At 44.8% G+C, this 27,794-nt stretch overlaps 1 protein-coding gene across 3 annotated transcripts in view; it reads left to right on the forward strand.

The window, feature by feature from the left end:
• Positions 1–27,794, forward strand: part of KCNJ15 (potassium inwardly rectifying channel subfamily J member 15) — a 52,558-nt gene that overhangs the window by 10,907 nt on the left and 13,857 nt on the right. The window contains exon 3 of one of the 3 annotated variants that reach the window (XM_045284414.1): positions 16,964–17,113. The exons of the other annotated variants lie outside the window; for them this stretch is intronic. The gene's annotated coding sequence lies outside the window, so the exon portion shown is untranslated. The remainder of the gene's footprint in view (positions 1–16,963; positions 17,114–27,794) is intronic. 3 annotated transcript variants of the gene reach the window in all.

A 27,794-nucleotide genomic window follows, 5' to 3' on the forward strand; every position in this document is an offset into this window, starting at 1 on the left:
ATAGAATTTTCTAAGATTTTCCCATTTTCGAGATGAAATAGTATAGGGAGAAAACCCGTAACACCCACTTTTCTGGGATTACAATCAAGCGTGTTTCTTTCTGACACAGAGTAGTCTATGGTGGTAGAGGGTTTTTCCCAGTGTAGGACTGCATGAGAGTCTGTATTTTTAAGCATGGGCTTTGTTATGATGGATATTAACTTGTCTAGCCCAGTATCCTGGAAAGGTTGCTGAAACTATGCTGTGTCTAAGGAAGGACTCATGTGTGAATTATGTGCCCTGTAGTTGGTAAAAATGGATAATGGATGCAGAGTTTAGGTAGTTGGGAGCCCCTGGGTGGCACAAATGACGGTTCAGCTGCTGGCCAATATGTCGGGGGCTTGCGTCGTCTACTCAGAGGCACCACAGAAGAAAAACTTGATGAGCCACTTCCAGCAATTCACCATAAAACCCTCTAAAGCACAGCACTGCTCTGATACACTTGAGTTCACTGTGAGTTGAACTTGGGGCTGTTTTAGTTTGGTTTTTGTTTTGCTTTGGACGGTTAGATGCTAAGCCCCAGGGAGCTCCGCTCAGCACAGGCATGCAAGCCACTTGTTTGGCAGGAGTCTGGTGATGGTACTTTAGAAGATACAGACGGAAAAGAACGTGTCCTTGATCTAAAGGAACCTTCCATCGGCTATGGGGAGGAGGCTTGGATGGGAATGGAGGTAGACAAATAGACACAATATATAAAGCTCGAGAATGGCTGCGGTGAAAATTGGAGTGTCATAATCCTATGAGGGGCTCTGTAAAGGGCTGTGTAAAGTCAAAAAGGAAAGCGTACATCCTCTGGGATGGTTGGGCAAGGCTTTGGGGTGATGAGCCTCGAAGGATAATAGATTTAAAAAGTCAGGATGACGAGGAGAAAGCGACCATCAGAGAATGGCATAAGTAAAAATATCACTAGAAGGACCATTTGTGGCCAGGCGTTGAGGTGACCAGAGGGAAGGAGTAGGACCCTGGTGACAAAATCTAAGACAAAAATTATAATGGAAAGTACTAAGGGCTCCCTAAGGATCTGACACAATACTAAGGTATGTCTTTTTCCTCACAACTGCCTATACAGTAGGCTTTTTAACTAGCCTCCTTTTAGAAATGAGGGTGCAGAGGTCAGTAACCTGCTTGCTGTCACCAGCTTCAGGACAGTGAAAATGAGTTTTGAAGCAAGCTCATCCATCTCTGGAGGCAATATCCTTAGCTCTTCAGTCTGGGAGATTAGACTCACAGGTAGGCTGGCTAGAATGAACTGGTTGAGACAGTTGGAAAGCCAATAAGGAGTCACTGAAGGCTTTGATTCAGCTTTCAACCAGCAAGCTCAGCTTTTGTTGTTATTAGATGAACTTGAGAAATATTAGTCTGACAGGTGTGGAAAGACTTTGCAGCCAAGTGACTGGTTCCGATGGTGTTTTGAAAGGTTGGTTTGTGATGAAAGCAGACCTGGGTCCCTGGCTGCAGAATCCTGAAGGAGAGACCCATGTGCCAGATGCTTTAAGAAGGTAGACAGGCTGTCTGGGCTTACACAAGTTTGGACACAGAAGTGAAAGAGTTAGAAGATATAAAGGGCGAAGGGGGCGTGAGAATGAGGATGCTCTGGTGGGAGACCAATAGTCAGGAGAAGTAACTGTATTTAGGAAGAACAATAGGAGTTGAATTTTTAATAGGTCATTACTGAGACCTGAGATAAGAGATGTTTTTCAAGGGATGTTGTAAATACTGGTTGGATCTCAGAGAAGACGCCATTGGTATTATTGTTGTTAGCAGTCTTCAGATCAACCCTTGGCTCGTGGTAACACTGCACAATAGAATAAAATGCTGCCTTGTTCTCATCATCCACACGCTTCCTTGACTGTTGTCATCCATTGGGTACTCATTGGGTGATTTGGGGAAGCAGATCATCCCGTCTTTCTTTCTAGTCTGTCTTAGTCTGGAAGCTCTACTGAAACCTGTTCGTCACAGCAGCACATATGCTCCCACTCACAGATGAGTGGTGGCTGTGCATAAGAAGCAAGGCTCTGGAAGTGCCCAAAAATTGAATCCAGATCTCCAGCATGGAGGGCGGGAATTCTACCTTGGAACTCCCACTGTGCTCTTGCTGTTGACGTCATTAGATAAAGAATGGTCAAGAGGGTAAGGCATGCTTAACGATAGAGACCCTCTTGCCTTCTCCTGGCTGGCCGTTCAAAGAGAAAATAAAAGAGGATGAACACAAGACTTTGGGAGATATAATTAGGGGCTGGATAAGAAGAGCAGTCCATAAAGCAGAAAGAGAGTGAGTTTTCAGAGAAGCTATACAACGGGCAAAGAATCTCTGGCCCAGGAGCAAATAACAGCAGGGCTTTTCTGAAGAAGACATAGTGAATATGCCGTTGTTGGCTCAGGTAACAGAGAAGGGGGGAGGAAGGCCTGAGAATGCTTGATAGTCAAAGAAAAAGAGCATTGGAGCACAAAAAGAAAAGATGGCGGTGGGAAGATTGGTGGCTAGACTCCTAACACCTATGGCAGAAAAATGATGGCGTGATCGTGAAATTGTGTATCTGGCAAATCAGCGTCCTCAGAAGCTGGAGACCAGCCGTGTCTAAGCCTGTTGATGGTGACAGTTTCCTGTCCTCCGTTTATTCTTCATTTCATCCATCCATTCCTTGTCATCCTTCAACTCAATCAAGTTGTTCAATAAATTAACAGCATCCTGACTGTTAAAATCTGTGCCTCGGTGGGAGGGAGGGTGGACCTATAGTATGATGAACTACCTGAAAATGACTGAAAACAGGAGAAGTCCAGACACGTGGGGAGCATCTGGGCTTGGCAAGTTCCCTGCTTCAGTTTTCTGACAAAGTCTGAATAAGCTGCAAGCTTGAACTTGAATGTGTTTTCAATAAAAACTGAGACGATAATGCAGGGTCCAAATTTGCTAATTACTTCAATGATTAAAGCAAGATTTTTTAATTTTATTCTTTCATAAGCTTGGTGACCTTCTGAACATCAACAGGATCCAGCAAAGATAGCAATAATGATGGAGAGAGAAGGCACAAGCCATGCTAATTCCCTTAGGAACGCTTAGTTGATGGACGGGAATCTATGCAGTTAAAGGGGTTTTGTTTTGGCTTTTGCTGGGCTATGTTCTCATTTCGCAGAGCTGTCCTGTGACCAGCAAAATGTAAAATTCCGTGTGATGGTAGCTTAGGGAAAGTATGTAAGTGAATTTTTTTTTTAAAAACCCTGAATTTTCTTAGCAAGCGTTTTAAGAACTTCTGGGTAGGAGGATACAAACATCTTGTGATAGTACTTGGACCTATACAGACAAGAAGAGAAGGGAGTGCTAAAGCATCCTACACAGATCATCTTCAAGCCTGCCAGACTGAAGGCTGTTCTGATAAGTGAGGCAGCCCTATCAAATGAAAGGAGGGTGGAATTTGGAATCCCAGATGCTTGAATGCAAACTCCAGGTGTGCAATCTGCTACCCAACTCTACATGTGGGAGACTTGGGTCCAATTTCCAGTCAGCACACCTCATATACAGCCACCGTCCGTCTGTCGCTGGCGGCTGTCTGTTGCCAGGCTGCTAACAGGTTTCAACAGAGCTTCCAGACTAAGACAGGCTGGAAAGAAAGCCTTGTAATCTGCATCTGAGAAATCAGCCAAGGAAACACGGTGATCACAACAGTTGGATCCAGGAGGCGTTTCAACTCATTGTGCGTGAGGTGGTCACCAAATGCCAGGCTGGCTTGATGACAATGAACAACAACCATCCCATAGCCACAAAACGCTGGTAAGTTACAATCGCTTACTTAACACAGTGCAGGAGGAAGCAATGAGAGATGGCGGCCCCTTCATTGTCCACTTCAGGAATCAGCCCTTCCCAATGACTTCTCTCCATTCCCCTACCCCACCCCAAGGCTGAACACAGGCTTTTGCTTAAGGCAGCTGGTGAAAAGGTTCGACTTGGAGGTGGAAGTCCTAGGGTGGAGTTCCCACTGAAAGGAAAGGGTGGGCAGCAGGTTGCTGGTCTCTACCAACCTCTAACTTCTTTGCTCATATGTAAAACTGGAGGAAACGCCTACTCACAGGGATAATGTTGTGGTTCTGGTTGTGGTTCTTGTTAGTTGCTGTCACTCTGATGCAACTCACGGCGGCCCCATATAAAACAGAACAGCATGTTGCCCAATTCTGTACCATCTTCAAGATCACTGGCATGCTGGAGTTCACTGTTAGAACTACTGTGCAGTACCTTCCAACCGACATCTGCCGGCACCGGCATGTTCTATCACGATCTATTTCACTGACTAGCTTTCTGAAGGGGGTGGCCATACTTCTCTTCCTAGTCTGGCTTAGTCTGGAAGCTTTCCAGCAGGGGTGACCCTGCTGGTGTTTGCAATACCAGTGGCATTATTTCTAGCACCACAGCCATATACCATAGCTACCACAATGCAACAAAGGGACCACCTGTGTACGTAGCCCAGGGATTAGAAACTCAATGCCTCAAGTCGTATCTGATGGATGGTGACTCTATGGGTCACAGTAGAACTACTCCCTAGACTTTCTGAGGTTGGAGATCTCAGAATGGAAAAAGACAGCCTCATCTTTCTCCCACAGAGCAATGGGGGCTTACACTGCTGCTAGTTTTGTGGGTTACCATCCTAACACACAACCCATTATGTCACCATGGCTTCTTAAGGGATGATAGAAGTATTAAATAAGATGATTTTGTAAAAGTGTTCGGTAAACCACTTGTGTGCTCTATTTTGTGAGTCAGTATAGAATAAGCATTCTCAACATGATCAAAAGTATTTTCTATTGTCCTCTCTAAGCATGCTTTCAAAAACTCATTTGTAGAACCAAACTCAAACTCACAGCCTTCCAATTGGTTTGACTCATAGCAGCCCTACAGGGCAGCGTAGACCTGCCCGTGGGGTTCCAAGCCTGTCACTTTCACAGGCATAGAAAGCCCCGTCTTTCTCCTATAGAGCAGCTATGGCTTTGAGTTTCTAACTTTGCAATGTGCAGCCCAGCTCAAAACCAACTAGGTTACTTAGGTCTCCTTAGAAACCTTGAGCGCTAGAGCCTAGGTCACCACCTTTAGGCACAATCCTCGGGTAGTTTTTTTTTCTTTCTTTCTCGTCCTTCCTTTCTTTTAAGCTTTGTAAAGGGAAACTATCTCCACTCAAAATTTGATTAACAAAAGCTATTTGTGTGTGTGTATTGAATGAACTGTGTACTGGATTTGCTCGGGAAACAGCTATTGCTCAAGTTTTAAAAAAAGCAGAAATTACTATTGCAATTATCTATCTTTCATGGGGTGCTTTCTTTTCTGTTAAAAAGATGTTAAACCATCAAAAAGTTACTTTCTCCAGAGTCTTCTAAAGAGAAGAGAGCAACAAAGCAGAGAAAGCATATGAACTTGGCACACAAGTGAGCCCTGCTCAGGAATTCGGGTGGGTCTAGGAAAAAGTACAGACCTCAGTGGAAAGCATGCCTGGGTGTGTGAGAAATCCCTGTAAACTATAACATAAGTCCACACAGCACAAAGCTGGCATGGAGAGAAACCACAGTGCTCTCTGAAATCAGGTGAGACAGGACAGAGGAAAACTTTTGCACTAAGAGTTCACCCAGCTATCACTGGGAGATAGTTATGTGCTTATAATTATTACACAGCTTAAGTTCAGTCTGTTTAGCCTGATCATTCTAAAGCATTTACATTTGAGCTATCTGTGGGTGCCCAGCTTATCATCAAGGTTCTCATTAAGGTCCAATTTACCCGAACTCCTTGCCCCATCTCCTCCTACCAATCTCTCAGTTCAATTAAGCCACTCAGTTTATCCTTGCCTCATTGCCTTTGTCCGTGTTTTCCCATTTTCCTAGAAAGCTGTACTTCTTTTCCCTTTTCCTATCAAAATCTCATTATTCATACTTGAAGGCCCATCAAGGTCAGTAGGAGCTCAGCCTTCCCTGCCCCCATGGAGCCTGACTATTTTCCTACTTCTGCTTTTCCTTTTGTCTAAGCTGAGCAAAGCCCTGGGACCCTAATCCTTTCCTGTGTTCTGATTCCAGCCCCTGGTTGGTGTGGGTGCCACCTATTTCCTGAATGAGCGTAGGAGTCCCGAGAAGGCTAAGGGAGCATTGTGCTAGATCTGGGGTCAGCCACCCTTTACTGAGTCTTGATGCCCCCTGTTCCCTGTCGGTAATTGGAATTTAATGCAAGGCGGGCTCTAACATTCTCTCCTTTTCAACCTCGGATGACAACAATAACTGCCATGGAGTGGACTCCACCTCCTGGCAATGCTACGTGCAACAGGACAAGTGCTGCTTGGCCTTGCGTCATCCTCAGGGTCATGTTCCCATCTGCCCTTGAGTCTACTGTGCCAGTCCTTCTCACTGAGGGGCTCCCACACACTTGCTGTTCCTCTGCTTCCTGATGTAGCCTTACAGCGATCTATGCTGTTGTGACCGATACAGTGATCCATGACAGGCCCATAGGAAATTAGATGATATTCTGTTAGGATCCATAAGGTTTGCATAGTTAAATTTGCAGGAGTAGATCAATAGGCCTCTCTTCTAAGACTCTTTTAGTGTGGAAGCTCTATTAAAATGCATTCTCCATGGGTGCCCAGGGCCATCGTGCAGCATTCTAGCCACAGACAAGTCATCGCAGTACAACAAACTGACAGAATGGGTAGTGGGTTCAAAAGCTCTCAAACTCAAAAAGATCATCAAGTCTATCCTGGCTCACAGGGAGTCTCCAGGACCAAGTAGAACTGCCCTGTGGGTTTCCCAAACTATTACTTTTGATGGGAATATAAAGCCCCATCTTCCTCCCATGGAGTGGCTGGTGGTTTTGAATCACTGACCTTGTGATTAACAGCCCAACTCATAGTCCACTACACCACCCAGGCTCGAAAATCAGGAGATAAAGTCATCTTACCATGCAAACACCTTCCACAAGTCAGTTGACATTATTATCAGAATGATCCCAAGAGTTCAAATTTATTATTTACATTTTATAAGATGCTGACTCCAGCTTCCAGACGTCAAGTAGTTTGACCCCAGATCAAGATTAGGAGACCTGGATTGAACCCAAGTTGGTCTGTAACTACAACTCTGTACATGTTCTAATATATCACACTATTGGCCTGTCACCAAAATCTCCAACATTAATTTGAGCATGGAATTAATAATACTAAAAGAATATATGAGGTTTATCTTGTTTTGTCAAAATAAAAGGAAGATATAAAAATCTACATGTTTTCCCAGAATATTATCCTCCATATATATTTATGTCAGACCAAGGTAAAACTACTCCTTATTCTTTGATTTATAAAAACACCCCCAAGAAAGATTTGTGATCATGTTAATATTTCATGGAGTGTGCCACTATTTTATCTCCTGGGTCAAAAACTGTGGTATAGTTAATATCCATTACTTGGGGCCACAATCAATGCCCACAGAAGCACCAGTCAAGAAATCAAATGACGTATTGCACTGGATAAATCTGCTACAAAGTACTTCAACAAGTAATGTGAAGGCTAGACCATGAATAAGGAAGACTGTAGAAGAAGAACTGATACATTTGTGTTCTGGTGTTGGCAAATCATTGAAAGTGCCGTGGATCTTCAGAAGAATAAACAAAAGTGGCTTGGAAGAAGTATGGCTGGAATACGCCTTAGGATAACAAGACTTCCTTGCCCCTACTTTGAACATGTTATCAAGAGAGACCAGGCCCTGGAAAAGGACCTCATGCTTAGAAAAGTTGAGTGTCAGGGGGAAATGGGAAGATCCTTCAGGAGATGGGTCAACACATGGCTCAACAATGGACCCAGACATGACCACTGCCAGGGTGGTGCCGAACCAGACAGGGTTCCCTTCTGTTGTACAGCGGGTCACTGTGGGTCAGAGTCAACTCTACAGCGCCTAACAACAACAATACCCATCACCAATCAAGTTGAAATATGCGAGCATGTTCATAGACCTATTTCTCCAAGTCACCCAGCCCAAAACATTCCTAACTGGCAGCAATGCTCAGAATCTTCTGATGCCAAGTGAGCCTGGGTAGGCACCCAAAGCAGGAGGGGGTCTTAAGTTGAATGAACTTCACCTTTCCAATCTGTCTCCATAGCAAAAGTGGGTCAAGCATATTCTAAGACAGATGTGTATATAAATTCCCCTATTGCTTCACTAAGCTTAAATTTGGGGTCTACGTTGTCTTTGCATTTCACGTCAAAGGAAGGCAAAGCTTAAAATGAACTTGCCTAACTTACCAACTCATCCTTCTCCCATACTCAATACTGAGGCCCAGAGGGGACAGTGGTCTTCCCAAAGCTTGGCAGCCCATGGAATAACTGACATCAAACCTAGTTCCTCTGACAGTGCTTTTGATTCCTCACTCGATCCTTAAGTGGAACCTAAAGATGGGGGGTGGGGAATGTCCCCGTGTTCAAGGAGAATTGAAATAATTAAACTATGTATTGGTTTAGAGCATTCAAACTGGTGGCAAAGACTATTGAATAAACAATGCACTCCTCGATGAATAAACACACCCATCTTAGAAGAAATGCAATTAGAATGCTCCTTGGAAAGAAGGATAGCATGAAGTTGACTCCCTTCTGTGGAGCACATCACCACCAAGTGCTAGCTCCAAAAGGACATCGTGTTTCCTAGTCGAGGGTCAACGAAAAATCAAGACCCTCTCAGTGAGATGGATCCACACATGTCCACACAGATGGACTCAGGCATAGCAATGATCACGCAGAAGGTGCAGGACCAGGTAAAATGTCATTCTGCTGACTCAAGGTCAACTCACAACACATACACAGTGGAATGAAGGACAATGGGATTTTCCCACCAGCCTCCTTGTAGCTGAAGGCTTTTCCAGTGAACATGTCAGAGTGTATGAGGTGTGAGTGATGGCCAGTCGCTGCCTTGTCTTTCCCCGAGCCCAGCCAGGTCGCCCCCAGCGGCTGCCTTTGTCTGACCCTCCCTTGAGGGCCATCTAGTCTGTTCCAGCTTGGCGCCCCCACAGGACAGAGTAAAACTGCCCACGAGGCTTTCCCCTGGCAGGCCTCTTCCCACAGAGCCTCAGGGTGGGTTTGATCTACCAACCTTTCAGCTGGTCGTCAAGCACTTAGGGATTCAGGGAGGCACTGGTGGCTTTGTGTCTTTGATGTTCACATCTTTGATGTGAGCCTCTCTCATGTGCAGGCTCCACGTGTATGCTGCAGTTGATAGGAGATGTGGAGACATGCACTGCACCTCATAGGTACGGTGGTGGGAAGCAGGGCCCACAGGGCAGGAGCCCCACTGCGCTGTATCCCAGGACGGTGGTTCTGGAAGGTGCTCCTGCCCACCCTGAACTCTTCTTCCATCTCCATCACAGTCAGATGTCTACCATCTGCATATCTGTTTAAGAATTGTCTTATAAAGTCAACCCTGTTTTGTAACCTTGAACTCCTGCAATTTTTTATGGCACAAATTATGTAGCCATGCCACCAGACACGTGAAACCCAGACGTTAACCACTGGAAGACACCACCTATCACATCTTTGAGTTTCATTGCCGTCTCGGCCCGAGACGATGCTCTTGACGCCATTGCCACCTGGAATGTGTGAATGGAGGCTGGTTGTGGGCGATGAGGGGAGAGAGTGGAAAGAAATCGAACATTGGTTAAGCATTTCAAATTGTAGAAAAGTATATTACCACCCGTTGGGGTCAAATTTATTCTGACTCGTATTGAGTTCGTATTTGCCAGAGGAGAATCATGCCCACAGGGCTTACAGTGGCTGTTTTCTTGGAAGTAGATCAGCAGGCCTTTCTTTCAAAGTGCTTCTGGGCCGACTGAAGTCTCCTACTGGAGCGAATTTGGACCACCCAGGGCCTCCAAACGCTGCATAATTCTTACTTTTCTTAACCCGTTGAAAGGTGTTCATTGAAAGGCTTGAGCGGCCTTGCAGTCCCTAGTTAGAACGCTGTGAGCCTGTGTGTTGATATTTTGTGGCTCACCATCATTCAAGAGCTGGCTGGCTGGGCCCAGTCACAGTTATTCATCCATGAAGCTACCCTACATCTTATTCAGAAGGTCACTCATCATGGAAACACCAAAGAAACCATCTGCAGGCATGTCTACAGTGTTCTTAAAATTGAAAGCACTTGAGATAGCTCCAATGGTGCAAAAAGTTGCTAGGAGGTTCCCATTTGTCTAAAATAATTGTTCTCAGCAAGTGGCTGCTCATGGGCTTAACATTCTACAACCAAACTGCACAACCTGTGACCTGCCACCACAATCAGGCCCAGGACAGAAAATGTGAGGCACATGACAGTTCTGAGAACTACTTACAATGTGAGGCTTAACGAGAGACTGTTTTGAAGGTGCAGAGCACTTTGGAGAGAACTCAAGAGAGAGAGAAAATCCCTGGTGTCAAGTCAACTCCAACTCATGGTGACCCCGTAAGTGTCAGACTAGAACTGCGCTCCATAGGGTCTTCAGTGGCTGCTTTTTCAGAAGTAGATTGCCAGGTCTTTCTTCCAAGGCACCTCTGGGTAGAATCAAACCTCTGATCTTTCAATCAGCAGTCACATTAATTGTTTGCAACACTCATGGATCTCTAACTCCATTGAAAGCTTACAAAAGTGCTTGTGCTAGCATTCAGGCCCCTGGTAGTTATGCTGGGCAATGTTGTCAGAAACCTTCACGGAGGGGTGGTGGTGATCTAGAGCTATTATCAGATCATTGAAGTGCAGTGCTGGAAGTCTGGGGAGTGCTGTTTGCTGGAAGAGAGTGTTAGGGACTAGAGGCCCTGCTTCAGTGCTCAGAGTCTACCTCCTGTGGGTTAATGGCATGTTCCCTCCCACTAGCTCAGACGTCACATGAGCCCATAGCCTGCAAGTGTGGGCTGCACCCAAGCTCTCCCAGTAGCCCAGTGCCCCTCCTTACCGAGCTTTATTGTGTCACTGGATACCTGGGCTCAGCAGCTGAGCACATCCTCTACATGGGGCCTCCAGGATCTCAGGTGCTTCCAGCCAGTCAACCCAGGTGATGCAGATGAAAAGGGAAAAACACCCAACCTCTGAGGGCCACAGGATTTCTTGGCGTTGCAACCAAGTGATTCATCTGGACCTCAGGCATGATTTCCCCACCCCTGATTGTCCATTCTTTCTTCTTCATTTCAACTACTGTCTATCGTGTGGGTGGAAAACAAAAACAAAAATCCCTCTTTTGAACCTCCCAGTACTTAAAAATGTCAGCACATGGTGAGGCCACAAATAAAAAACAAATATTGACTTTTTCAGGCAAACAACTCATTAACACTCTTTTCCTATACAGTAAAGATTGAGTCTTAATTTATCCACATGAACAATGGCTTTGGGCATGATACTAAAATGCAATTAATGATATGAAAGATTCCTTTCAATAATAAGGCACTAAGCATGCTTTTAAAAAGAACTATTAGCTATTAGTATGGATCAAATTTTCAAATAAATCCCCTACAGATGAATACTGATTTTCCCTGAGCCTTAAAGAACTTAATTTCAATTATAAGATGTACAACAAATGTAGCCATCTGAAAAAGCACACATAGTTTTATTTCTTTCAAGATTATGTACAGTAGTGTTCAGAAGTCCTATTGCAAGAAGACAACATTGGCAAGATTTTAGAAATATTTTTTAAAACCTGGCTGTCTAGTACCCTAATTAAGTGTCCAGTTGATAGTATGTTACCTGAGGATTTCGATGTCTAAGCAAGATCTAGTTAACTCTTAGTCACCATTTATGAGCTGCATCTAGAGGCTCTATTTTGACTGGCCTGGATTTGTCTTCGTTCTGGTTGTTGTTGTTGTTGGGTACCGTCCGGTCGGTTCCAACACATAGCAGCCCTATGTGCAGCAGAACGAAGAACTGCCTGCTCCTGCACCATCCTCACCATTACTGGTCTGGTTGAGTCCGCTTTTGCAGCCACTGTGTCAATCTAGCTTGTCCGGCCTTCCTCTCTTTGGGCACCCCTCTGCTTTACCAAGCCTGATGTCCTTCTCCAGGGACTAGAGTTCTGATTGGTGTATTTGTACAACTTTATTTAGTACTCCCATCTACGATCACCCTAATATTTGAAAAGTTTTTCTCTATGTCTTAAAGCAATTTTCCAAATTTATACATTTAAGAAACCACTCATCTCTGAAAGAGCCCTGGTAACACAGGGGTTAAAGGATTCAAAGGCTAATGCTAACCCAAAATGCAGTCATTCAAATACCACGGCCACATTGAGGAAGAGAGAGGTGGCAGTCTGCTTACAGAAAGAAGTACAGCTTTAGAAACCTTATGGGACAGTTCTACTTTGTCTTACAGGGTCACTCCGTGTGAGAACCTGCTCTGTGGGAGCAGGTTGGATTTCCTGTGATTTATCTCTCATAGTTGCCTAGGAGATCTACTTCAATGTCATATCAGTGTCCAATCATTTGGCCTTTCCGGTGACTCTTTAGAGTTTTCCCACAACGGGGTAAGATTATACTTCCAAGGTACAGTTTATTTAAAAACCAGGATGGTCCAGAAAACTAAGGACTTTATGTGCACAGACTTAACACAGTTGCACCATCTCCCAGTCTAGGATGTTGGACATCAAGAGTTAAACATGTCATGTGAATGTGAAAGCAGTAAAGAGACGCTGAGAATTTCATATGCACCCTCACATTCACCACTGGCCATGCTGGGAGAGGACGTTGAAATCACTTAGTCTAGCCTTCTCATTTTACAGATGAGGAAAACCAGGCTAATTGATAGCTAGCGATGCAAAATTATAGCTCTTCAAAAACTAGATAGCAGAGTTAGTAGGCTTCTTAATGTGCTCAATTACTGTATAGATTCCATGAGCTGATGTGTGTGCTGTGACCTTGAGCATTTACATTCTGAGGTTTTCAAATGTTTATTTTTTAATGTGGTATCTGTAATCCAGAGCCCTGCTACCCTTATACCAGCAGACTCTTTGCCAGTTTACCTCCAACTCTGGCCAGTGTACTTCTCCCATACTCAGCCAGGGTTCCCAGGATCCTCAGCATTGGTGGAGTCATGATAGATGTAACCAGGGACACTAGTTCATTCTTGCGAACCTCCTAGGGTCCCCACGATTGGTTGAAATCCTGTCTTCATCTCTTGATACGGCTCCGATGTGCTACTTTGGGGCTAACCCAAGTCTGTTCTATATCCTTCAACCTGTGATTCTTACACCAAGGACGGAAGGGTGGGAAATCCTATCTTCACTCCCTTTACTAAGATCACACATGTCTAATTTTTTTTTTTGTCTAATTTTTTTTTAATGTTCTACTCCTCGATTTGTTTTACTAGCATTCCCATCTTTCTTCCCCTTCCCCACAACTGGAACATGTATACTTCATGACACCAAGGGCCTTGCCTGCACTGTTGTGTCTGCAGCACCAGAACAGCCTGGACAGTAGTAGTTGCTCAATAAACTCATGCCAAATGAGCAGACCCTGCCTTCTTCCCCCACCCCCACCCCATCTTCATGAAGAAGCTGTCCTCCTCCTTTCTAAGGCTCACCCTCCTGGAAGCATGAGAGCTTCCTTGTCCAACCTCACACAACTGACCTCCAGTTCCCTTTCTTGAAATATCACCTCTCTCGTTGCTCTTACTGGTGAATTTGCATCATTGTCCCACCATCCAGCTTCTATTTCTCAAACTCCTGTGCTGGAAAATCCTATCTACCCTTTTCAGAGCCCCTAGTGGCATAGAGGCTTATGAAGCGGAATACTAAGCAAAAGGTCAACAGTTCAAAGCCACCAGTTGCTCCATAGGAAACAGATGAGATTTTCTATTCCCAAAAAGACTGACAGCCTTGGGAAACCACAGGGGCAGTTCTGTGTTGTCCGTGAGAGTCGCTGCGAGCTGACATTGACTTGGTAGCAGTGAGTTCGGTTTGAACTCTCTAATACAAGTCGTCTCCAAGATTGTGGCCTCAATTGCCTTCTCTTGGTATTTTATCTTACTTACAAATGTCATTGACTCACATACAACCAACCTTCACTTCTCTTAGCAGCAAGCCCTACATCTTCATCCTCAGACTCAGATTTACTTCATAGAGAAGAACATCCCAAACCAAACATGTTCCAAGCAGACCTCATCCTTTTGGTGTCAACACTCTGTGCTTCTCGGGTAAAACTTCCTCTTTATCTAGACACCAAGCCTCAGAGTCCTCCTCGCCACCGTTTTCCCATCACCACCGGACAGCTCAGAGGTGTGTGCACCTTACCCGACCCGCCACTTTGGTGATCCTCCTCTGCCAGCAACTCTGCATGTTTCTCAGGCAAACTCAATGGCCCTTTAAAGCCTCTCTTTGTAGCTGCTGAGCCCATTTCTCTCTACTTTGCTAGATGATCTCAGGGTCTTATTTGTTTTTTTTTTGTTTTTTGCCTCTTGAAAGAAGATCATCCTTTTAAGTTTGATTCCCAAGGTCTTTTAAAACTTATTCCCAATCTGGATTCATACTAAGTTTCTTTAGGCATCCATTGGAAGTAAATACGCTTTGTAAAACTTGCCAAGGGTCAGACTCCTCTTTCCCTTAGTCCCTCTCGTAAGGGTTTCAGATTTAATTGCCTTGGGATGAGACCAAGGCCTTAGTGCAGTTTGAAAGATCCCCAATGATTCCAGTGTGCAGCCAGCGTTGTGAATCACTGGTGTGCCCTGGGAGACACTGAAATGAGAATATTCAGAAAGCACACTTTGCCACCAACGCTTTTGTCTGGGCAATTCTCTTTATCAGCAATCCTTTCCCCAGTTTCCTCTTCCTACAGAAACTGAATGAAGACTTCTAGAAGTCTTCCATTTGGAATCGGTCCCTCTGTAGGATCTTCATTGCACAATTTGATGCATCACCCTCTTTTCTGTGAGCTGGACAACAGGGAGAGAGGACTATCTTTGTCCTACTGTCTTGTAAAGTGAACGAAACACATGAAAATCATTGTTATCACTTTATGAGAGACATACCCATGGAACACTGTTTGGGTATAAAGGATTCTATCCTGCTTGGTATAACAGCTACCTATGCCTATGTCACATCCTCCATAAAGGAGCCTGTGCTGCTGTGTATTTTAACACCACATCGTGCTTATGGTAGTGCTAAGTGTCTCAATAGCACATGCGTGAAGGAGTGAGTGAATGAATGATGTGAGTGAATGAATGATGTGATGGGGAAGTAACAGCAAACCCGAGGAAATAGTTTCATTTTCATAGTTCAATACTTAGGATAATATCCCACTGGACTTTCAAGATCCATGCTTTTCAGTCCTAAGTAATATCAATGTCCCTCAATCACCATTCTATAGTTGGTTTTAAATGGTAAGAAATCAAACCAAACCAGTTGCCATCGAGTTGGCTCTGTTTCAGTAGATCTGTGCACAATGAGATTTTCAATTTTTCAATAGATGTTTTTGTTTTTTGTTTCCTCAAGCAGCTCACCAAATTTTTCTTCTAAAGTGCCTCTAGGTGAATCTAAGCCTCAAACCTTTCAGTTAGAAACAAGCACACTGATCATTTGCTCCACACAATCACCAAACCTACTGCCATTGAGCTGATTCCCACTCAAAGCAGCCGAGGGCTGCTCAGCTGCCCCCTAGAGTTTCCAAGAGTGTAAATGTTTAGGGGAGCAGAGGGCCTCGTCCCTCTCCCGGGGAGAAACGGATGGGTGCAAACCTCTAGTTAGTTCAAACTAGCTTGTAGTTAGTAGTTCCACACATAACCACTAAGCCACCAGGGCTTCTTACACCACCCAGGGATTCCACAATAGAAATAGGGGTAGCAACTAGAAAGCAGGTGCATTTAGATTATCATAAGCAAATTCTAGAAATCAAACGTGATGCTCTTCTTGTTAGCTAATGAGGCCCGATGGAAATGGGAGGGAGGGAGGAAGGGAGTGTAGGGTAAGCCCCTGTCCACTCAAAGATCCATGAGACTTTTCTCCTGTCTCCTCCATGACTCCAATAAAACCGGTGGACTTCTTGAAGAGCCCATTTGCTATAATGGCCATCATATTAGTGTAGGCAGATGAGATTGTGCAATAATCCCCATGCCAACTTGGTGTCTATGCTTGTGTGGCGGGATGGGGATTAAAGGAATAGTGAGGTTTTGAAGGTGTGGGAGCATTGAAGTTTATGGTGATGGGAAACTTGGCAGCAGATAATTGATGTTGGTTGCACACGATGATTGATGTATTTGGTGTCACTGATTTGTACATGTGAAAATGATGCATTGGGAAATGTACTCTCTATATTTTATAATGATGAAAAAATATTTTTCACTATTCTTAGTAGCTACCCAAACCACAACCAGTTGCTCTTGAGTTGATTCTCTGTCACGGTGACCCTACAGGACAGAGTAGAACTGCCCCCTAGGGTTTCCAAAGCTGTAAATCTGGGTAGCAGACTGCCTCTTCTTTCTACCATGGAGCAGCTGGTGGGTTTGAACTGATGTTCTTTCTGTGATCAGCCATATACTTAACAAATGTACCACCAAGGCTCATCGTGTAGTTAGAGGTATGATTAATGAAATTCTAAGAAGGAAATCAGACTCAGAAAGGAAGCCGACTGAGCAGCCATGCACTCTTCCCGGAAGCCAGTGACTCAGAGCCTGAGAAACATCGCCGGAGTGCGTTGAAAGGGTTAGTCTACCTTCCAAGAGTGTCTGACTCAGAACAGATACAAGGAAATGCTTCTCATCCCAAGGGATTTCAGCATAATGGAAACGCATTTCCCACAGCAGTAGAACAATTTGTAAATGTAAATCACTTCAAAGAAGCAATTTGGAAAACTGCCCATGCCATGATAAATGTTTTTCAGCCACTCACCTGTCTGGGGTCATATCCTTGTCATTCATTAGTTCTTTAATTTATAGTCGGATTATTAATTCATCTACTTCTCCTTCATTGGCGTATGTCCAGAGGCATTCAAACAGGATTTTGAGCACCAACTCCATGACAAGGACTGCACTACTGTGGCCACAAAGATAAACATGCTCCCCTCTGCCCTCAAAAACCTCATCATCGCCATGTGGAGACAGATTCATAAAGAGCAAATCATGACACTTTATGGTAAGTAGAGCAATAGGCAGAAGCTGTGGCAGTGTAGATGCTACAGGCTGGGCTGTAATCCACACAGTCCGCAGTTTTAAACCACCAGTGGCCCTGAGGGAGAGAATCCGGGCTTTCTACTCATGTAAACGGTAACAGTCTCAGAAACCCACAGGGGCATCGCTAGGAGCTGGCACCGACTCGATGGCAGTCAGTTGGTTTGCTTGTACATAGCAGGAGGTGCCAACTATGATGTGGGGCTGAGAGCAGGGGGCTCAGTGATAGAATTCTTGCCTTCTGTGCAGGAGGACTGGGTTCCATTCCTGGCTAATACACCTCTTGGCCAGCTGTCCATGGAAGCTTGGGTGCTACTGTGACTGGGTAGGTTTCCCTGGAGCGTCCAGACTGAGACAGACCACATAAAATGGACTTATCATCAGCCAATCACAACCTATGGGTCACAACGGCCCAATCCATAACTGATCTTTGGGGCTGATTTAAGGACAGTTAACAACAATAACAAAGAAAGCGGATGTTTACTTAAGTGAACTTGCAGTGGAGAGACGCAAGGCAGGTGAAAGACCGCAGCGATCATTGGAAGGATCAGCACTAGGAGGTGCTTTCCAGGTGGGTGGAACAGTGGGCGCAGAGGCAAGGGGAAAGACATGAGGTGGTGGGAACGTGACCGCGCCCATCCTTGTTGATTTTTCAGCAGTAGAGAGGGAATAGTCAGAGATAGGGCCAAAATGCTAGCGATGGGCAAAGCCTTGGGGAGATCTTGAACATCAAGTAGGCAATTTGGATGCCCTCCTCTAAGAGATGAGGAATTAGTTTATGCTTGATGCAAGAGAATGTTAGGGATACATTCTCAATTTTAAAAGGTCATATTTGCATTTTAAATCACTCCCTAGAAAAAGACATCACCGTTGGTAAAGTGGAGGGCCCAAGAATATGAGGGAAACCCCCCCTAAGATGGACCGACTTGGTGGTTGCCACCAAGACACAAACACACTAGAGCCTGTGAAGAAGATCTAGGACCATATGTTTCTGTTAAACATAAAGTCGAATGAGTTATTGTTGAGTCTATGGGAACTAACAACAGCAACATTTTGAATTTTGGAGAGATGACCTCAAAATGGAAATGGATTAGAGAGGATTTGTGAAGACAGACTAGGGGTTAGGGGAAGGCCAGCGTCCAGGTGCTATAACAGTCTGGAAGAGAGACAATGCAGATCTACACTCGGTTGGCCATAAAAGAAACAATGAACAGGAAACAGAAGCCAGAATTATTCAGGATGCAAAGATGGAGATAATATGACTAGAGGTCATAAGGTGGGGGCGGGGGAGTGGTGAAGGCAGATCCTCAGTATGAGGCTTGTGTTCCGGGGGGTGGGGGCCACTCCTAGAAATAAATAATAGAGGACAGGAATTGGTTTTGAGAACGAGTTGGGGGCATAACTTTTGCCATGACTCAGATCAATGCTCTGCCAGATGGTACTGATTATAGGCACCAGGTCGCACAGTGTCTGTACCTTCTACTGGTAAATAGATGTGTGTGTTTGGGTACAAGTCCCTGGGAAATGGAAACAGTTAATGTGCTTATCTGCTAATCAAAAGGATAGAAGTTTATGTCTACCCAGAAAACCTCAGAAGAAAGGCCGAGTGATCTATATCCATGTGCAAAGCCACCACTGAAACCCCTATGGACCTCAGTTCAACTCTGACACACCTGGGGTAACCATGAGTTGAAGCCAACTCCATGGAAACTGGTCTGTCTGGGCTGAAGCCTGAGCTACAATGCCCGAAGCTCATTAATACAACCATTATGTAAGGACATCCTTGTTAAGACCCCAGGGCTGCTTTCTCAGAACTGGGAGATTCAAAATTATCTTTCTTCCTTTCATTCGGTCAACAAATATTAAGATCCTGCTGGGACTAATGAGTCCTGGTGGCTGCTGTTGACAAGGGCAGCAGTTTGAAATCACCAGCCACTCCCCAGGATAAAGATGAGGCTTTTGATGTCCAAAAATAGTTACAGTCTCAGAAACTCACGTGGCTAGTTCTCCCTGTTCTATAGGGTCACTTGGGTCAGAAGTGACTCAATGGCAGTGCCTCGTTAGAACCTACGCATGGGTACATTCAAGATAAGATATGGTGGGCAGCCTATGTTCCACTAAGAGGCAGTGAATAAGGTGGATAGAGAGCTGGATTTTACTAGTGGTGTGATCATTGGCAACCCTTTTAACCTTTCTGAGGCTCTGCTTTATTGTGTGTACCTAAAATTTACCAGAGTTACTATGCAATTTTGAGTAAAAGTATATAAACTGTCAACAGCGCTGATCACATTATATAAGATCAATTAATGGCAAGGAGTCATTTGATAATTAATTGTGCATATGGTTGTATATACACAAGTAAGCAGACAGCACCACTATACTGACAGGTGTTTTCTAGGACACAGAGGCACAGGGGAGTGTACAGGGAAAGCCCTGAGCCTGTGGGAGCAGGTAGGGAAAGCACCTGCCTCCCCTATAATGGGTCATGAATCAAAATATCAAGAAAGCGAATGAAGAAGGGCCAAAGCTATCCAAGAGATGACACGGTGTGTTTTATTTTGTTGTTGCTTTTAAATTATTTTATTGGGGGTTCTTACAGCTCTTATAATATTACATTTTGGAAATGACAATGGTAACATATGTACAACATATGCTTGATACAATTGATGCATGCTGTGTCTTAAAGGCATCAGATCAACCAATGAAGGACCACCACATTTGGGCAATTGGAAGTCATTCAGCATGGCTTTAGAAGGCAGCAAGCTGTGGAGTGGGGTGTGGAAGCTGGATATCAGGCTGGTGTGGTCCTGAAAGGTCTTCCTGGCCATTAACAGCCATGGTTTTGGTTTGTAGGCGATGAGAGCCATTGAGTCAGATAGCTTTAGTGGGATCATTGAAAATGCACTAATTGTTAGAGCTATATGTTTCAACTTTGTGTATAACAGAACAAAATAATGCCCAGGCTTGCACTGTCTTCAGGGTTGTTCATGTCTTTGAGCCAATGGTTGGACTATTGTGCCAATCCATCTCATTAAGAATTTTCCTCATTTGCAAAAGTTCTGCTTTATCAAGCAACCTGTCTTTTTGTTCTAGAGATTGCTTGGTCTTTACCAATGACATGTCTAAAGTAAGTGAGTCAGAGTCTCACCATCCTCTCTTCCAAAGAGTATTCTTGTACTTATGGTACATTTTATTTATTCATTCTTCTGTTAATCCCTGGCATATTCAATGTTGTTTACCAGTATCACAATTTGAATATCTCTATTCTCCTTTAGTCTACCATGTTCATTGTCCAGCGTTTGCTTCCATATGAGGCTATAGAAAAGATCATTGCAGCTATAGCATCAATCAATCTGGTGCTGAGTGGCACAAATCAATCACGAAGTGATAAATATTTCATGGTCTCACTTTTATAGCAAGGCTAAAGGAGGGATACACCCAGAAATCAACATTTTGGATGTCTACCATAGATGGAAAGAAAGGAGGGGGGATACACTTTCTAGATTGTAGACATTGCTTATTTCTAGTGATAGGAAAGGCTATATCCAGTATGGGTGCAGCCTGCGCAACTGGACAAACTTGACAGTAATCAGTACACAAGAATAGGGGACTGTTCTGGTGAATGCTATAACCTATTCAGTTTTCCAATTGTAACAACAAACAAAAATATGGGTGGGGTTACATGAACAAATAGATATGTGTATAGGAAGGCACATGTGAGTATCTGGGTGTACACACGGAGGTGTATCTGTGCTGCTGCTGTTACGTACTGTTGTGTTGCTCCTGACGCTATATACAACATCATATCATAGGGATATTTATTAGTCGACCCTACATCTTAGAGTAGGCTTTGAGATCTTAAACGTTTTCAAGTGACCTTCAAAGATACAACCTTCAGTCTGTTACTCTTCTGGAGCAAAGGAGGAAAAAGGAAACTACAGGCCCCCAAAGGAAGCTGTTCTCAGAGACAAATAACTCACACACAACATGGTCTCATCTTGCCGCAGCCAAAATGAGTTAGGATGGGGCTACCACCCACAACCATTTCCATCCAGGCCACAAGAGATGGGGCTGGATAGAATGGGAGCAAGATGTAGAGCAAACCTGCAGTTCTAGGGGGTGAGCCAAGGGACCACCAGAGGGGTGGCAACACTTGCTTACCGGAAGCAAGGGTCCCAGACTCTGGACTTTTACACTGTGCTGCCTCTGAAAAACAGAGTTTGGGAGTTTTGTTTGTGTGTGTGTCTGTTTTGTTTTTTAAAGTATAAAGGAGGTAATGTTCAACCTAGCTCCTCAGGGCCAGGTGGAGGCCACCAAGAAGCAAGGAGAATGGAGACCCTTCAGGAAGAAAGCGCAGCCACAGGTGGGACGCTGTAAGTGTGTCGGGCTGCACAGGAAAAGGCAAGCACAGACCTAGCCTATAGACTGAGGAGAGCAAAGCTTCAGAGGCGGTTAGGGCAGAGGCGCAGCAGCCAGTTCTCACAAGAGTCTCCTTTTGCCGTGTAAAAGGTGTCTGGGATTTACCTTGTCAACAGTGAGAGCTGCTGGAGGATTGTGAAAGGGGGTGTTGTCTGCGTTAGCACGCTGCGGATGAGTAAGTGTTTTTTTCTCCTTGAAGAGTTATGAGGAAACCATGGTAATCTAAAGCTCATGTGGGTAGTGTATTAACGGGAAGATTCCAGCCGCCCTAATTCTGAGAAATGCAATGTGTGAGGCTGCTTTGTCTTCGTTATGTAATGTCCAACTTTAAAGTGCATATGAGGCAACTGAAAATACCCCATTGTGGGTCAGAAGTACCTTAGTCCTCAAAGTGACCCTTCCTCTTCAATACTTGAAAGAGGTCTTCGGTAGCAACTTTGCCCCAGGCACTGTGTCCTGTTCTGTCTTGGCTGCTTCCAGGAGCACTGATTGTAGATCCAAGCAAGATGAACTCCATGACAACTTCAACCTTGTCTCCATTCATCCTCATGCTACCTAGTGGTCCAATGGTGACAATTGTGGTTTTCTTGACATTGTACTGTAATCTATACTGAAGGCTGCAATCCATAAAGATGTATCACCTGGAAGACCCTATAACATAGTTCCACTCTTTTCTGCAGTGTTGCTATGAGTCTGAATTTAATCTACAATAAAGGAATTATCTAGGTCAGTGGGTCTCAACCTTCCTCATGCCGCAACCCTTTAATACAGTTCCTCATGTGGTGGTGACCCCCCCAACCACAAAATTATTTTTGTTGTTACTTCATAACTAATTTTGCTACTGTTATGAATCAGGCGACACATATGAAAGGGTCATTCGACCCCCAAAGGGGTCGCGCCCCCCAGGTTGAGAACCACTGCTCTAGGTGAAGGTCTCAATGGGCCAGCAGGCTTCACTCAGCCACTAACCTACGTCGGCAATTTGCACCCAGCCAGTGGCATCGTAAATGCAACACCTGATCACCTGCTTCTGTAAGAATCACAGCCAAGAGAAGCCGATGGAGCACAGCCTCTTCTGTGACACACTGGGTCACCGGGGGTCAGAACTGACTTGAGGGCAACAGGTTTGGTTTCGATTCTTATCCAATTGAATAGCATCCAAGGCCAATAGCCCTCCGTGAAACTAGTCAGACAGTTTCAAATGTGTTCAAACAAGAGAAGGCGTGTCTGCATAAATCCAGGAAAAGAAGCCCGCCTCAAAGTGATGTACAAAAGGTGGGGGGTCAAAAGGTTTGTAGAAAAATGCCAGTATCTTTGCATTTGGTTTTTCCACAAGCTTTTTGAAACCCTCTCAAATACACAGATATAACATACAATCTATAGTCAAATGCCTTAACCATTACATATATATATATGGCAATGAAGGAGATATGAACGGCTGAAAATGGTGAGAGAATTGTCTAGGGGAAAATCAGCTTGGAATCTAATCAGAGTGTATTCCGATGCATTGGGAAATGCAACAGTCCAGTCTCGACCGACTTTACTCGTCATCGAGTGATAGAGGTCGGAGGAGATAAACGTCTTGCTTGCTCTCCACGTTCGTTCTCTTGCACTGTGTGAAATGCCCCGATGGTGGGCAGTTAGAAGTTTCATTCCGCCAAATACAAGAGAACTAAGTGCGATCTGCGTAGAGGCATGCCTGCCCTTCTGATGGATTTCAGGTTAAAATCACAAAGCAGCAACACAAGGAGACAAAAACCCAAACTGTTGTCGTAGTGGAATCTGACTCACGGGTGCTCTGTGGGCTGCAGAGTAACAAGGTTGGCTTGACTGTACTTTTCAGGGGAACAAATTGTCAGGCCTTTCTTCCGTGGCACCACTGGGTGGGTTTAAACCACTAACCTTTAAGCTCATTTTTACTGTGAGTTGCCACAGAGTCGATTCCAATGTGTGGTGATCACGTGTGTGCACGGCGAAACTGCTTCACTGGGGTTTCGAGGCTGTGTAATCTTTGGAAGTCAGATGAGGCCTGTCCTCCAAGTTGCCGCTCCGTGGTAGTTTAAACCACCAACCTTTGGGCCAGTAGTTGAATGCTTAAGTGCTTGAGCCACCAAGGCACTCAGATACAAAGTGTCTGAGCCTCTGAAAACAAAACAGCAAAGAATGCTGCTTTCCAGCTGATTCTGATCCACAGGACCCGGTAGGAGAGAGTAGAACTGTCCGTCAGGTTTCCACCTGCCCCGTCTTTCTCCAGCTTACAGAGTGGTGGACTCGAAGTGGCAAACTTTCTGCCAGCCAACACTTAACCACTATGTCGCCAGGGCTCCTTGTGAACTAGACCCTTGGGGGCATCCCGGTCCATAGTGATTGTTTGCTGGGCTGTGAACTGCAAGGCCAGTAGTTGGAAACTGCCAGTTGCGCTGAGGGAGAAAGACGGGCCTTTCTACTCTGCACAGTCTCAGAACCTCTGCCTGAGGGGTCCCTGTGATTTGGCATTGACTCAATGGCAACGAGTTCGGTGGTACTTTTGGAGGGGAGGAGAAAACTTGATTTCAGAGTGCAGTTGGAGAAAGCCACACGTCCTGATTTATCTCCTGCTTAACTAAATGCGCCATCGTCTCCTGGGCCTTACATCAGATACAACCCAGGTAGGAATAATAGGTGAAGTGCCGTGGGCTAATTGAAGAAATCTCTTCCCTGAAAGTGTGGGCAGTGCATGAGAGAGGATAACCTGCCCTGTTTCCCCGAAAATAAGACAGGGTCTTACATTAATTTTTGCTCCCAAAGATGCGCTAGGTCTTATTTTCAGGGGATGTCTTATTTTTCCATGAAGAAGAATTCGGTACACACTTATTGTTTATTGTTTTATTAAAAGAGACCTCGCACTTGCTGTCTGCTCCGGCTGCGCTGCGGCCAACAGTGAGCTGCATGGTGGCGCCGCTTAGGTCCAGACTCCAGAGTTACAGTAGCTTTGGGGGGGCTTATTTTCGGGGAGGTCTTATTTTCGGGGGGATGCCTTATATTTCAGCGAGAGGCAAAACTGTAAGTAGGTCTTATTTTCTGGGGATGTCTTACTTTCGGGGAAACAGGGTATCTTGCAACCTTCCCCACCCCCACTCTCAGAGATAGACCTTCCTGTTTTACCTGTCATTCCACAAGAAGGCATGTCCAAGCCATGGGGTTACTAGAGAGAAGAGAATGCTGACTGCCCAAGGTCTCCACATGCGGGAAGGGTCCCTGGCAGCACAGTGGTTGGGTACGTAGTTGCTAAGCAAAAAGTTGGTGGTTCAAACCCTCCAGCAGCTCCTCAGGAGAAAGACGAGGCCGCATAAAGATGACAGCCTTGGCAGGTCTGCAGAGCAGTCCTAGTGGGTGCTACAAGTTGGAATCAATGGGCTGGTTTGGCCACATGTCGGGGCAGCGAGAGATCCGGGTGGTTAACCAAAGGAAATTTCCGTCTGCTCTCAGCTCTGCCCATTCTTACTCTATAGGAAAGTTAGCTGTTATTAAGTAATAACGTCCAGCTGAAGTTGATCTCTCATAACAACAGACAGATGTATGATGTTTATTTGGGTTAGCCAGCCTTCTCGCAAATAAAGGGCCTGAAATGAAACTGTCTTGCAAAAATATCCGGCAAATGATATCTCTGACAATTCCAGGCCTCAGATTCTTTGCCATGGAAAATGCGTATTGTGTTGAATCCAGTGTCTGTTTAAACTTGCCCTTGCATTCAAGAAAGGTGGATGCTCGATGAGATTAAATATATATGTATATATATATATATATGTATATATATAGAGAGAGAGAAAGAGATACTTTGAACTGAGGAGTGATGGGTATAACTATGCAAACCACATTTAGAGATGGAAAATAATTTCTTTTTTAGTACTTAGGGAATTTGAAACAATAATAATGGAACGGAAACATGGAAAAGGCTACATATTTGACCGTGGAGGCAAATTGGCTCCTTGGGCACTCACATGCGATGCGGAATGTGAGCTTCGTCATCCCCGGAGCCCATGCAGCTTTGGCACTATAGAATAGAGCCAGCAGAAACCCTTTCCAGCCTATCGCTGACAGACTCGAGCGGCATGATCCTTTGGAAAATTGGGGTCCCAATTCACCCTCTAATTTTGGTGAATCACCTGGAAGCCTTCTTACACCACTGACTTTGGGGACAGCACCCTCCAAGGATCGGATTTCAGAGCCCAGCGGTGCAACCAGAGGCTATGCATTTCTAATAAGCTCCCATCTAGCTGAAAGTCGCTGTTAGTATTACTGCTGGGCGGTCAACACCCAACAGAAAGAGATTTAAGGTGAACGGATCTCCTCCACTTAGAGGAGAAGCTAGTTATCTGTGGCCAGAGAGTCCGTTCCGACTGGTGTGTCAGAGTAGAGCCGTCATACCCCATGGTCTGTTGTTTTCCTTCTAACTTTGTATTATAGATTAGGTGGGGGAATGACATTTCAGGGCTTGCTTCAGTTTTGTGTTCAGCAACTTAACCTGCGTATCCAATCTCCCAAGAGCTTGCCCTGCCCCACCCCCACCTTTATTGTCTCTTCTCCCTCTTGTGTAAGACTATCTTCCCCTTCACTCCAGTTAGCACCTGTTTACCCTCCAGGGAAGCCTGTGGCTTCCACCCCATAGGGTTTTCCATGACTGTTCAGAAGCAAAACGTCAGGCCTTTCCTTGGGCGCACTGCCACCTTTGGATAGACTTGAACCTCTAAGGTTTCAGTGAACAGGCAAACACCTTACCTATATGAAGGAGAGAGAGAGAGAGAGAGAGAGAGAGAACCACCCAGTCAACCATAATCTCAACTCGCAGTCTCCTGAGATCCTGATGATGCTTCTGGAGGAAGATGACCAACTGTGCAACCTCCACGAGGCTGCCAGTCCTCCCAGTCACTCCTGGTCCGTAATGGCCCGAGGGGGTCAAGAATGGATTGGCAGAAGGAAAGAATCATTTCCCCAAGCCAACAAAATCCAGATGGTCTAGGACTCAGCTGAGTGTCAACGCTGGCCACCTTGTCCTTTGGAAATGAGCAGGTACACTCCAGAGGCCACCTGGGCCAAGGCATCTGGGTCCTCAGCTGGCACTGCAGAGGAAAGGGGTTCAGACACTCAGAGCAGCCGCGGCGGCCAGTCCCAGGCTGCCTGGAAGAGGAGGAGGGGCCTGGCACCAAGCCAAAGCCACAGTTACAGGACCCAAAGAAAGAATAGCTAAGCCTGAGTGGTTTTATTTTCAATTATTTTTTAAACCTTTAGAGTTCAGTGAACCCCGTGTACATTTTTTTGTCAAGTGTTTTCTCTGATTTAATATTTAAACCTGTGCTCACTTGAAGTGAAATTTAACCCAGGTCTATCTGGTGCATAAAAAGAGAGCTTTAAAAAACAAATCATTCCATTAGAAATATTTGATACCAAGAAATCTTTTTTAAAACAACTCTCTCTTATAAATAGGAAGCTATGTCTTACCAAGCTTAAGTCAGATCCCCCAAATTCTAATTTTAGCCTGAAAACCCAAGGTTATGCTTTGATTTGGATTTTGTGCTTTCACGCCTTAACACCTCTTTGGGAGCCATGTGGAATAGGTCACTTCAGGTTTGGGGAGGCTGCTACCCAAACCATTTTTTGGCACGTGGATCTACTTTGCCTATCACCATATGAAAACTGAAGACTTTTCCCAGAATGGACAACTTGAAAACATTCAAAGTTTAATTCAATCGTGTTCTAAATTGTAAGAAGAAAAGAGGAGACCTGGTGGTGTAGAAATTACATGTTGGGCTGCTAACTTCAAGGTCAGCAGGTCGAAACCACAGCTGCTCTGTGGGGGAAAGATGGAGCTTTCTACTCCAGTAAAGATTTACAGTCTGGGAAACCTCCAGGGACAGTTCTACCCTTTCTTCTATGGTCCCTATGAGTCATAATCATTTTTGATGCAATGAGTTTGTTTTGAGGGTGATATAAAAGGGGGGGAGGGAAATCATCCTTAGACTGGTCTTTTTCCCCTTAAGAAAGAATTCCCTAGACAGACAGAGGTACCTATGTGGAGCCTTAGAAACAAAAAAGTATCATGTACACAGGTTAGTTAGCAAAAATGGTGAGAGTGTCAATAATTTAAAATTTTCCTATACTTAATTGTGGGTATTATTTCTTTTTTACTAGAGTTATTGTTTATTAGATTGTTTATTATCAAACATTGACTTAACCTTGGTAGCTGGCAT

Source organism: Echinops telfairi, unplaced genomic scaffold (genome assembly GCF_000313985.2).
Source record: "Echinops telfairi isolate 266 unplaced genomic scaffold, ASM31398v2 ScPeMD7_7469;HRSCAF=8507_0, whole genome shotgun sequence".
Lineage (NCBI taxonomy): Eukaryota > Metazoa > Chordata > Mammalia > Afrosoricida > Tenrecidae > Echinops > Echinops telfairi.